Source organism: Antechinus flavipes, chromosome 2 (assembly GCF_016432865.1).
Source record: "Antechinus flavipes isolate AdamAnt ecotype Samford, QLD, Australia chromosome 2, AdamAnt_v2, whole genome shotgun sequence".
Taxonomy (NCBI): Eukaryota; Metazoa; Chordata; class Mammalia; order Dasyuromorphia; family Dasyuridae; genus Antechinus; species Antechinus flavipes.
This window is the reverse complement of record NC_067399.1, coordinates 602,770,934-602,783,078: the sequence shown is the minus strand read 5'-3', so window position 1 is coordinate 602,783,078 and position 12,145 is coordinate 602,770,934. Positions and strand designations below refer to the sequence as shown.

Below are 12,145 nucleotides of genomic sequence, written 5' to 3'. Positions count from 1 at the left end.
CTAGCACAGAGATCTACACATATGCGATGTACTTAATAAAAGTTAATTTAGGGGCAGCCAGATGGCGTAGTGGATAGAGTACTGGCCCTGAAGTCAGGAGGACCTGAGTTCAAATCTAGTCTCAGACACTTAACACTTCTAGATGTGTGACCCTGGGCAAGTTACTTGACCCCAATTGCCTCAGGAAAACAAATTAAAAAGTTAATTTAAATTACATAATTGTACAATTAAAGGAGAATAATTTTTAAAATGTTTTGTTGAGAAATAAAACATTTTCTAGAAACCTCGAGATTGATAAGTATGTGAGTAAAGTTTGGAAGGAGTTATAAGAATGACATTTGCTACTAACGGTAATTAGAAGAGGACAGTTCCAACAGGAATGAGACTGTAACCTGTTTTGATGGTTCTCTCCAATGCATGTTTAAGAGTCATTTTCTGAAAGGCCTATATTATTCTAAAAAGTAAATAAGTAAATAATAATAATAAAAGTAAAAAGACAATAGACCCCTAGTAGACTTATTTCAAAGTGTCAGTGAAACTACATGTAAATCTATAAATAAGCCAATACACCTTCTGAACACTGAAAAATGTCTCCTGACTATGTTTATTATTGGTTTTCAGATAATATAGATGCTGCTGTGATTGCTAAATCCATTTAAAATTAAGATTGACTTCACAGTAGCTTTTTGTCACTGTACTTTCTTATTTGATAGATATATCACCTTGTGATAGAGAATCCAAAGAACCTTTTTGGACATCAAAAGGGAGTTATGAACCTGTCCATAAGAGACCCTTAAAATGACTTTATAGGCGTTCTGAGGGTTGGCTGCCAGAGCTTGGTGAATTTTCCATGTCCCTCTGTGTTCCTCGCTTGAGGTCCCCCTCAAGTTGGAAAATTCACAATTTAGGATTTCGAGAGTCATTCAGGGTGATCTAATCCATACTCTTTCATTTTGCCCATGAGGAAATTGAGGCTTAGAGGCTTAAGTGATGTAAGGCACACAGGTAGAAAATGGCAGAGGCACTGATTGCAAAAGATTCTTGAAATCAGCCCTTCTTCCTCCAACTGTGGGCTCCTTTTCCAGCTGTGGGCTCCACCACCAGGCCTGTGCACGAGGCCCCCAAGCTGTTAAAGAGTCTCCTAAAGCCCAAGGGCAGGTCTGAGCAGGCTGCACACATGTTCCCTGAACACCAGTGACCCCTTGTCCGATGGATCAAGTATAAAGTTTTCTCACATTTAGAGCCCTTCCCACTGTGGCCACTTCTTACTCTTCCAGTTTTCCTATGCTTTTTCTTACACTTCCCAAGCACAGGCTATGACCAGAGACACTGGCCTTGCGGTTCCTGGTATAAGATGCTTCATCTCTGGACTGTCCATCCCTTGTGTTTGGAATGCTCTCCCTCTTTACCTCCTCCTCCTGGTTTTCCTGACTGCCTTCAGCACATCTTCTGCCTTTTGGGGTCCCTTTTCTTTCCACTTATATTGTATGTATGTTACCCAAAGCTGTATAACTTTAGGATTCTCTCCTCATTGGTGGAGGTCAGTGCCCAGGCTCTGCATGAGGGATGGAGTGGAATTGGTGAGATTGGGAGAGAAGACAGATCCCATCTCTTCAGTATCTCTGGGTTCCTGCTTTAAGAGAGATGATGGCCATACCAACCTCTCTTCATGTTGCTGAAAAAAGAAAAAGATGGCTGGGAAGAATCCAACAGGTAGAAATGCAATCCTGTCCTTATTCTCGGCTTTAGAGGATTTTCCCTGGGGTGAGATCTAGGACTGTCTCTTTATTGAGTTATCTTGCTCCAAATGAGAATGTTCCTTCAATTTGTATTGTCTGTGATTTATCTATTCATTAGATATACATTCTCATAATATACTTTCTCTGATCTCCATTTTTCAATTAATTTAAGTAAATAAGTTTCTTTGCTTTAAAAAAAAAAGTTAATAGAAAAAGCATTGGATTAAGAATAAAGACCTCTGGCTTCTAGACCCAGTTCTGTTACTGTGATATAATTTTAAACAAAGTACTATATTTTTTGGGACTCAGTTTTCTCATCCATCAAATAGGGAATTTGGATTATATGATTTCCCTAACTTTGACATTGATTCAAAAGTGAGAAATAAACAAACAAATTGACAGCTGCTCTAAAGAAGCAACCCAAAAAAAAAAAAATTCATTTTATAGCAAATGGAAAAGTATTAAGGAGGAAAAATGCTTTTTCTAAACTTATAATTTTAAATGAGAAGGAAAAATCAAATGACAAAAGAATTTGGGTTGTTAATAATGGTAAAAGCTGCCTTTAATTATCTGAATGTGAATACTGAGATTTTTTACCAATAGTTTACCAATACCAATATATACCAATATAAAATAGTAAATTTTAACAAGTATAAAGCTCCTATGATATGAATAATCTTGCTATGAGTCCCATTTATCTTTAGAATTTGTGTTTTGAATCTTTTTTCCATTATATTCAAGAAGCATTGGATTTTACGGCATTCTAGTAATAACTTGACAAGTGAGCAATAGTAGCCATTGATATTATCTGACTACTCTGTTTGCTTTTTGGTGTGGCAATTCATTTTATATTTCAAATAGTTTGAAGCAATTGCTTATTTGATTTTTTTTTTTTAAAGAAATATCCCAGTAAATGTTTTGCTGCATAAATGATGTGTGTGTGTGTATATATATAAAATATTATATGTAGCATATCCACACACACATATATATACATAAAATTTGTTATAATTAATATGATACAAATATGCTTGCAGAACATATTACACCTATTAAAATGAACATAAAGAACATTTATTTGTGTGTATGCACATATCTCTATCCATTGTGTATTAGGGTACAGTATTTAGCATAGAGCACCCTGAGTTGTGGGTAATTATTAGCATAGAGCAAGCCCCTCCACCAGCAAAAAGATTGACTTAGTGAAGGCTCAGATGACAGCATTTTTTAGTAAGAAAAATTTTAAGTTATTACAGTATTTTAAAAACAATACATAAGGCATAATTGTATACTTAATATATTGCAGTATAGTATAAACATAACTTTTATATGTTATTGGGAAGCCAAAAAATTCATCACTTTATTGTTGCAATCTGGAACAGAGATCTTAGTATTTCTAAGGTAGGCCTTTATTTCTATTTTTTTCTCAACAGTTATTATTATCTCTGTTAATAAAACTAGGTAATCTTTCAGATTAGAAATTTAAGAATATAATTAGGATATTCCTTTAATTTATACTTCTTTTTCAGAAATATTCAGTAAATATTTTTCTTATTAAATCAGGAGGATTCTATACAAAATGACTGTGGCATCTTTAGAATTGTAGGTTTGCTATAAAGAATTTGGGATACTATATTTATGCACCTTTTATGTAATTTACATAAAATAAGTTGTTTAAGGGGAGGAGAAACCTTGTTTTTTTCTTTGTGTCTCTAATGAATTCGTACATGATAATTGTAATAATGATGATAATAGTAATTATGATGATAATAAATAGCATTGTATATAGTACTTTGAGTCAGGTCACTGTGTAAGTGCTTTACAGTTATTTTTTCATTCGATTCTTACAACAATTCTAGAAGGTAAGTACTATTATTATCATTACCATTTTACAGATCAGAAAACTGAGGCAAATAGAGGTTGTGACTTGGCCAAAGCCACACAGCTGGTATTTTAGGTTTGATACTGCAGATCTAGTATTCTTTCTATTGTGCTGCCTAGCTGCCTCCACATATTAAATATGCACATACATAGTAGTCTCAAGTGTTTTTCTGAATTGATTTATTAAATATCTCCAGAATTGGGGAAACATCTTTCCAATACATTTTTCATTATCAACATAAGATATAATATTAACTCAGAAAATATTTTTAAACTGCTTGAATATAAATAAGGTACTTTTGATAGATTACATTTTCAGATTTTATGGAGGCATGGTGCTTTTGTCCAGAGTTCTACATAAAAGATAAAATTATCAATATTGAATTTCTCATTCCTAGATTTGTGTTCACCACATTTGTTAACAAATAAAATAGAGATTAGAGTAAAGAACTATCATTGAATGACATTAAAAGTTTTAAAATTTTATTTGTCCAGTGAAATAATATAACATTTAATTCTGATATAGAAAATATTTTGCACTTTAGTTTTCATCTTCCAAATCTTTCTCTATAGTAGATGAATTATATAAACTTATTTTTATGTTTAGGAAGGGAGAATTTATATTTCCTATAAAATTTGATATAGATAACCATAAAAGCATTACAGTTTTTAAAAATGGTAATTATTTGAATAGTATCAAGATTTTTGGACATTTTGGATTATGAATATTTTTAAATAGTATTTTATTTTTCCAAATAATTGCAATGATAGTTTTCAACATTGACTTTTGCAAAACATTGTGTTCTAAATTGTTCTCCCTTTCTTCTTCTCTCCCCTTTCCCCAAGACAGCAGCAAGTAATCTGATATAGGTTAAATGTGCAATTCTTCTAAACATATTTCCATTTTCATTATGCAGCTGCACAGATCAAAAAAGGAAAAATATTTGCGAAAGAAAAACAAACAACAGCAGTCACAAAAACCTGAAAATATACGCTTTGATCCGCATTGAGTCTCCATAATTCTCTCTCTGGATGTGGTTGCGTTTTTCCATCACAAGTGTATTGGAATTGCTTTGAATCACTTCTTTATTCAAAAGAGCCAGGTCCATATGATGAATATTTTTAATTTGTGAAAGATTTCAGAAAGTACTTTTGGAAATATTTTAGCAAAGTATGACTTTAGATATGACTTTACATTCTGCTCTTAGTATAAATAAACAGAATACATCTTAGCTGTCACCTTACAGTTATTGTTAGAGATAAATTGATTTGATATTTCAAAAGCATACATGCCATTTTTTCTAAACTCTTCAGCTATAATTTTGATCTTCATTTGTAAGTTAAAAATATGATAGTTCCATTTGAAAATTATAGAGAATATAGGTTATGGCTTATCATTTATGAATGGTCGCTGATATTGTTAAGTAGAATTAGTCTGCAGTGATTTTAATAGCAGCTTATTCACTTTGTTAGGTTAAAAGGTAATAAAATCTCTCAGATTTGTGTGATGACATAAGCCAGTTAGAGAATTGTTCAGTTACAGTTATCTTGAATAATAACTTTGGAAATAATAATTGGTATTTTAGGCTACGTAAATGCACTGTGGTCACATAGTCCTTCCACTTTTCAGGCACATTTTAGCTGAAATTTGTTTCTGATTGTCTTGCAATATGAAAATGCATTTGGACTTAGCATTTACTTTTCACTTTATAGCCCACTTCAGTACAAGGAACTTTTATGAAACTATTTCCCAAATAGAATCATTTATATTATTTTTCACGTTGCTTTTGCTTTTAAAAAAAAACCAATAGATAAAGCCTATCAACTAGAGTTTTCACACATGTTCTTTACCCCTTATATCATAAATTAAAAAATATATATATGTGCATATATATAAATATCATAGGGTTAGAACCGAAACGGACTTTAGGGCCAACAAGTCCAGCTCCTTCATTTTACAGATGCAGAAACAGAGAAATTAAGTGACTTGTTTTGGACCACACATTTAGTAAGTAGCTAAGGAAGAGTTGAAGGCAGACCTTCATAAGTGTAAACCCAGTATTTTACCTACGTGTATCACTTAGATTCTTCTAACCAGCAAATCCTCCATGATGCTTATTGTATTTATAATGTTTTCTGGTTACATTACTTATTTTTAAGGTCTCTTTACTAACAAGAATGTTTTTAGCTTTTTTATATCGAATCATTAAAGATTTGACTTGATAAATGTTTTAATTTCCCTGGGATGTCTCCCTGATGTCCAAATAAATTAGAAGACACATTACAAGTTTGGATTTTCATTCTTAATTTTTATTCTCAGTTCTGTGGAGAGATCTTTTTAATGATACTTTTAGTAAAAAGCTAGAGAAGATACTGAGCATTGAAATTTAATACTTAATATGTGACTTATATATGACTTAATATATGACAGATAATCTCCTGTGTGCTAAGGATACAAAGCACAAAGGAACATGGAACTTAAATTTAAAACACGCAAAAGAGAGCTGAAAAGCTGGAGAACAGGGAAACTGAGAAATGGGGATCAAGGTCTAGTCCTAGAATTGACAAAGATACAAAAATGGTTACTTTAAGATGAGAAGAGTTTAGTAGTCAATGGAGGTTTCAAGGTGAGGAGAGACCAAACACTAAGGAAAATTCCAAGGTGAGATGGCACCTAAGGTATGTACGGTAGCAGTTTCAAAAGTCAGAAGCAGAGCCAATAGAGGAATAAAAGTGGATTAAACTTCCTCCCTCTTCTCCTCACTCCCCCTGCCATTAAGTCATGGAAAAAACTCATCTTTGGGAGAAGGGAGCACTTAGTATTGCTTAGGATGGTATATGGTGAGAAGGTTAGAGGGGTTGAATGGATGGATAGAATCTTTTTCTTATAAGTGGTGTGGCTATATCTTTATTATGAATGTCTCTTTTTTCATAATGGATATCAAAAAGTAAAATTCTAGTTCTTGTTTAGAGTTTAATTTTAAAAAATTATGCATTCATGTGTGGTACTTTTTTTTTTATCAGTGTTCATGTTGCTTTAAAAAGTCAATTTGAAAAATGTAAATATATGTTTGAAAGATTAAACTCTCTCTATATATCTCTATATAAAAGAGATTATAAATATATAAAAATCTATATAAATAAATAAATATATAAAATAAATATAAAAATAAATAAAATAAAAAATATAAATATATAAAGAGAATATAAATATATAAACTCAATTTAAAAACCTAACAGAATCAGTGCTCCCAAATTTCTTAATGGGGATTTTATTTTATAAAAGAACCATAGTTTCTCATCAAAGATTGCCTCTTGGTAATTTGAGAGGCATTTCAGCTTGTAGGTTAAACACTTGAAGGGAAAGGTCAGTAGAAATGTAATTTTTAATGTATGAAAGTTTTGGGTGGTTTAAACTGCCCTCCCTGTTTTTCTCCCTTTTTCCTCCTGCCCCACAGACTCCCTCTGCCATTGAGCCATGTAAGGAACTCATCTTTGGGAGAAGAAAGCTAGCATTGCTGAGGATGGTACAGGATGAGAAGGTTAAAAGTCACGTTGTTTAAGAAAATATAGATTTCTCCCCACTCCCCCCAAAAAAAACCCCTTAAAAATAGTTTTAAAAATGTATGCTTCAATTTGTTTTCAGACACGATCAGCTCTTTCTCTGGGTGTGGATAGCATTTTTCATCATAAGTCCTTCAGCATAGTCTCGCATCATTGTATTGCTGAGAATGATCATTCTACAACATTGTTATTACTTTGTACACAGTATATATTTCATTTTGCATGAGGTCTTGGAGGACTTTCCAGGTTTTTTTCTGAGAGCATTCTGCTCATCATTCATATCTTTTCTTTCTTTTTTAAAATAGTGTTTTATTTTTCCAAATATATGCAAAGAGTTTTCAACATTCAGATATGCAAAACTTTGTGTTTTTTCTCTTCCTCTCTTTCTTCAAGACAGCAAGCAATCTGATAATAGGTTAACTGTGTACAATTCTTCTAAACATATTTCCTTATTTGTCATGCTGTACAAGAAAAATCAGATCTAAAATGAAAAAAAACAGAGAAAGAAAAAACAAACAATAAAAAGGTGAAAATACTGTTCTCTGATTCATATTCAGTCTTCATAGTTCTCTCTTTTTGAATCACATTTGAAGTGTAATGACACTTTTCATCACAAGTCTCTTGGAATTGCCTTATATCATCTCATTGTTGAAAAGAGCCAAGTCCATCTCAGTTGATCATCACATTATCTTCTTGTTACTGTAGACAATGTTCTCTTGGTTCTACTCACTTCACTTAGCATTGGTTCATGTAAGTCTTTCCAGACTTTTCTGAAATCATCCTGCTCATCATTTCTTATAAAACAATAACATACCTTTACATTTATATACCATAACTTATTCAGCCATTCCCCAATTGAAGGGCATCCTCTCAATTTCCAGTTCTTAAACATCATTTTTTCAAGTCATCAAATCTCTCTATTTTCCTTATCTCTAGCTTCACTCTTAACTCAGCTACACACAGAAATGGACAAGTTTGATTTCCTTCTTATTTGTTCATTTTGTTTTTTCTTTGTTCCTATCATAACCTCCCTTAACTCTATCCCTTCCCTTTCTCATAGTCTTCCAAACCATTTTGCCTTCTTTTTTTCCCCCTTGACCTTTTATATAACAAAAACAACAATTATAATAGTATTCATATAATACCTACTATGTGCCAGATATTGTGCTAAGTAAGTATTTTACAAATATTTCATTTGATCCTCATATCAACTCTGAGATACTATTTTTAATAGTATTTTATTTTTTCTAAATACATGCAAAGATAATTTTTAGCAAGTCAACATTCACCTTTGTAAAAACTTGTGTTTTTCTTGAAGCTTTTCTTCTCTTTCCCCTTCTGCCTTCCCCCAAACAGCATATAATTTGTTATAGATTAAATGTGTACAGTTCTTCTAAATGTATTTCCATGTTTGTCATGCTGCATAAGAAAAATGAGATCAAGAGGGGAAAAAAAAAACCATGACAAAGAAAGAGCAAACAACAAAAATAAAGGTGAAAAATCTATGCTTTGATCTAGATTCAAGTATCCATAGTTCTCTCTCCTGTCATTTTCCATTCTCCCTCTCTATCTTTATTTACCTTATGTACAAAGTTCTTTTCAACTTAGCTAATATACTCAGATCTTTCCCATTCTCAAAAATCCTTTTTCACTTGACCCTACCATCCTTCTAAACCATTACCTTGTAGTTTTTAACCTGTTAAATTCATTGAAAAAGCTGTCTAATTTGTTGCCACCAGTCCTTCAGTTCTCACTTTCTTTTCAGCTCTTTGTAGTTTGCCCTCTCAAAAAATCAGTTAGCTTGAGCTTTTTGAAAGTTAACAATCTTTCAGTCACTGAATCCAGGGATTTTTTTTTTTTCTTCTGTTTTTCTATAGCTTTTGATGATGGTTTATCATCCATTTCTCCTGGTTAATCTTTGTTCTCTAGATTTTTGTGACAAGAATCTCTTCTCTGTATATTTTCTTCATGTGGTCTTAGTATCTCAGTTGGTCAGATTATTTCCTGTGCTCAATTATTTCTATTTATATATCCACTTTCTAGTTGTTGTAGTTTAATATTGCCAATGGTTTGCTAGATATCTCTACTTGCATGTCCCATAGCGTGATTAAATAGTATGTCTAAAATCAAACATTTTTCTCTCTAAATCTCCTTATTTCTCATGGCTAACACTATACTTTCACTTAGTTTTTCAATTTTTTAGTCATTTTTGACTCTTCATTCTTTCTTATCTTTCCCCCAAATCCAGTCAGCTTGTCAAGTCTTAATAGATTTTACCTCCATATTAATTTTCTAATAGCTCTCCTTTATTTCCACATAACCACTACTTTTCATACCTTTATCCTCTCACCTAAATTACTATGTAACTTCCCAATTAGTTTCCACTTACTCTTTCTCTTCTCCACTCCATCTTGTACACAGCTGTCAAAACAATTTTCCTATAGCAGTGATCCTGCTTAAGACTCTTCAGTGGCTCTATGTTTCTTTAGAGATAAATTATAAAATCTGAGTCAAGCTCCAGGTGCTCCTTCTTGACTTATGTTATATTAACAGTCTTTTGCCACATGACTACCTCTTTAAGTATTCTGTTTCAGCTGATTGGACTAGTTGCTGTTCCTATACTCAGCAATCCATTTTCTGTGATTGCTTGGCTTTGGGGTTGAGGGAGGGGAAATATTAGACAATTGCCTTTTCACTTTTTTCTCTTCTTCAGAGATCAGTTCTGGGCCTAGTTTTGCCAAGAAGCCTTCCTTGTTATGGCTTCTTAGTGTTCTCTTCTCCTTCAGATTATTTTGTTTTATTTTTGTGACCCATTTTCATGTTGGATCCCTGTAATGTTTTTTGTTCATTTTCTTGGAGGTATCTGGAGCTACCTTCCTTTCAGCAAAGTAATCACCACAAGAATAGCTAGGTATTAAAGTCCAAATCCTTTGTTATCTCCTTCATAATCTAGTTTCCTTGCCTGGGGCTTGGGCCAGCTTTCTGGAGAACTTTTCAGACTTGCCTTGGTCTCAGTGCCAGGGAGCAGGAAGACAGGCCAGCCACCACGAGGCTGATGAAGATGGAAATGAATCTCTCTTAAGTCCAACAACTTAAATTCCTGCATCCAGTCCACTTGTCTTCTCTGGCTCTGACTCTGGCTGAGTTTGAGCTTATATGCTCTCTTTTAATTACATTATCATAGGTGTGAATCCTGTAGAACTATATTAAGTACTAAGTACATGTACTGAACTAGAGAACTATTAAGCATCATGCTAAACTAGATAGCCATTGTATTTACCAATTCCACTGACTTTAACAACCTTGTAAGAATCCTTGTTTTAAGTACAAGAGTTCTGGCCCATTACAAATCCCTTCCTAGAAGAATTGTTAAGATTCTTGAAGTTTGGAACTGGTTTGTGATTCTCCTGTTGTATCTGTAGTACTTTTTGCATAATATATGCATAATAAATGTTTGTTGAATTACGAGTTGTATTTCTCTTTTTAACTTTATATATGGAATGCCCCCCTTTGCTGTTAAGTTCAAGACACCAAAGATTATTTTTAAAAAAATCAATTATATCTGTATATTATATAAGAAACACTAAATTTGGTGTAAGATATACTGTATTTAAGTCCCAACTTTGACAGTTACTTCAGACTTCAGTTTTCTAAGTTGTGAAATGTGGATGTTAAAAGTTTTGACTTATTTGTAGTGGCATTATGAAGAAAATACTTATATACTGTGAACCCTTATATAAATGTTACCATTATTATTTAACATTTTATTATTTTCAAGAAAGGTAGAAACTTGTTTACCTAGATCTATTAAGGTAGGGTTTTAAACAATAGGGATTGAGTTTCTTCAGATTTTGGTATACACTTCCAGAATGTTCATCTAATAGTAAAGAAAAAACTAATTCTTTTTGCTTATGGAACGTAATAGTAATGTTTATAAGTTATTTCATTTTTTAGAAGCCACAATAGCTGATATTTATGGAGTTTTAATATTAGCATATCATATATTTATCTCATTTGGTTTTCATCGCAAGCCTATTATGCAGGAGGCATGGATGCTACTTGCATTTTGTAGATGAGGAAACTGAGGCTTAGAAAAATTAGGTTACCTGTCCATGGTGATATAGTTATTAAGTATCCAAGATGGAATTTGAACCTAGATCTTCAAGTAATAATGTAGTGAGTTTTGTGAACTTTGAAATGTTAGGTAAATACAAATTATTATTACTACCTGAGTTAATTCATTAATGATGAGCTGAGGGCTAGAGGTTGAGGGAAAAGAAAGACAAAAATATTTAAAACATAATATGAATTTGTTACTTATATTTTTATATTATTAAAATTAATTAAAGTATAAAGGTCTGATAGTTTTAAGTGGGTGGAGGTGAATAGAGAAAGTCATAAGAATGCCCAGAAACTGATTTGGAACTTACTTTTTTCCTTTAATTAGTTATCCATTAGGGGTAGCTAGGTGGCACAGTGGATAGAATATCGAACTGAAGTCAGGACCTGAGTTCAAATGGGGCTTCAGATACTTCATGCTGACTAACTGTGTGACCCTGGGCAAGTCACTTAACCCCATTGCTAAACAAAAATAAATAAAATATTAATTATCCATAAGCACAATTACATATACAAACATGTATGTGCATGTACACACGTGCATACATATGCATATATTGACTAAAAACATAGACTCTTAGAAGGAATCTTTCAGGCAAATCCTTCAAATGTAATTCCTTAATTGCTTCTTATAGCATCACTGACAAATCATTCACCCTCTCTTTGAAAATTGGGCTTAGAGGCATTAACACCATGTAATACTTTTGTTTTCAGGGAGTCGTGTATAAATCCTAAATTTTAGAAAGCCAGATACATGGGCATTAGCAAAAAGACAAGCCAGAGCTAATGGTGACAATGAGACGATTTATACTTTTCAGTGATTTAAAAAAATGCAATTATAG

General features: G+C 32.6%; 1 protein-coding gene across 8 annotated transcripts in view; it reads left to right on the top strand.

Moving 5' to 3' along the window:
* Nucleotides 1-12,145, top strand: part of ATE1 (arginyltransferase 1) — a 185,411-nt gene that overhangs the window by 36,812 nt on the left and 136,454 nt on the right. The window lies entirely within an intron of this gene.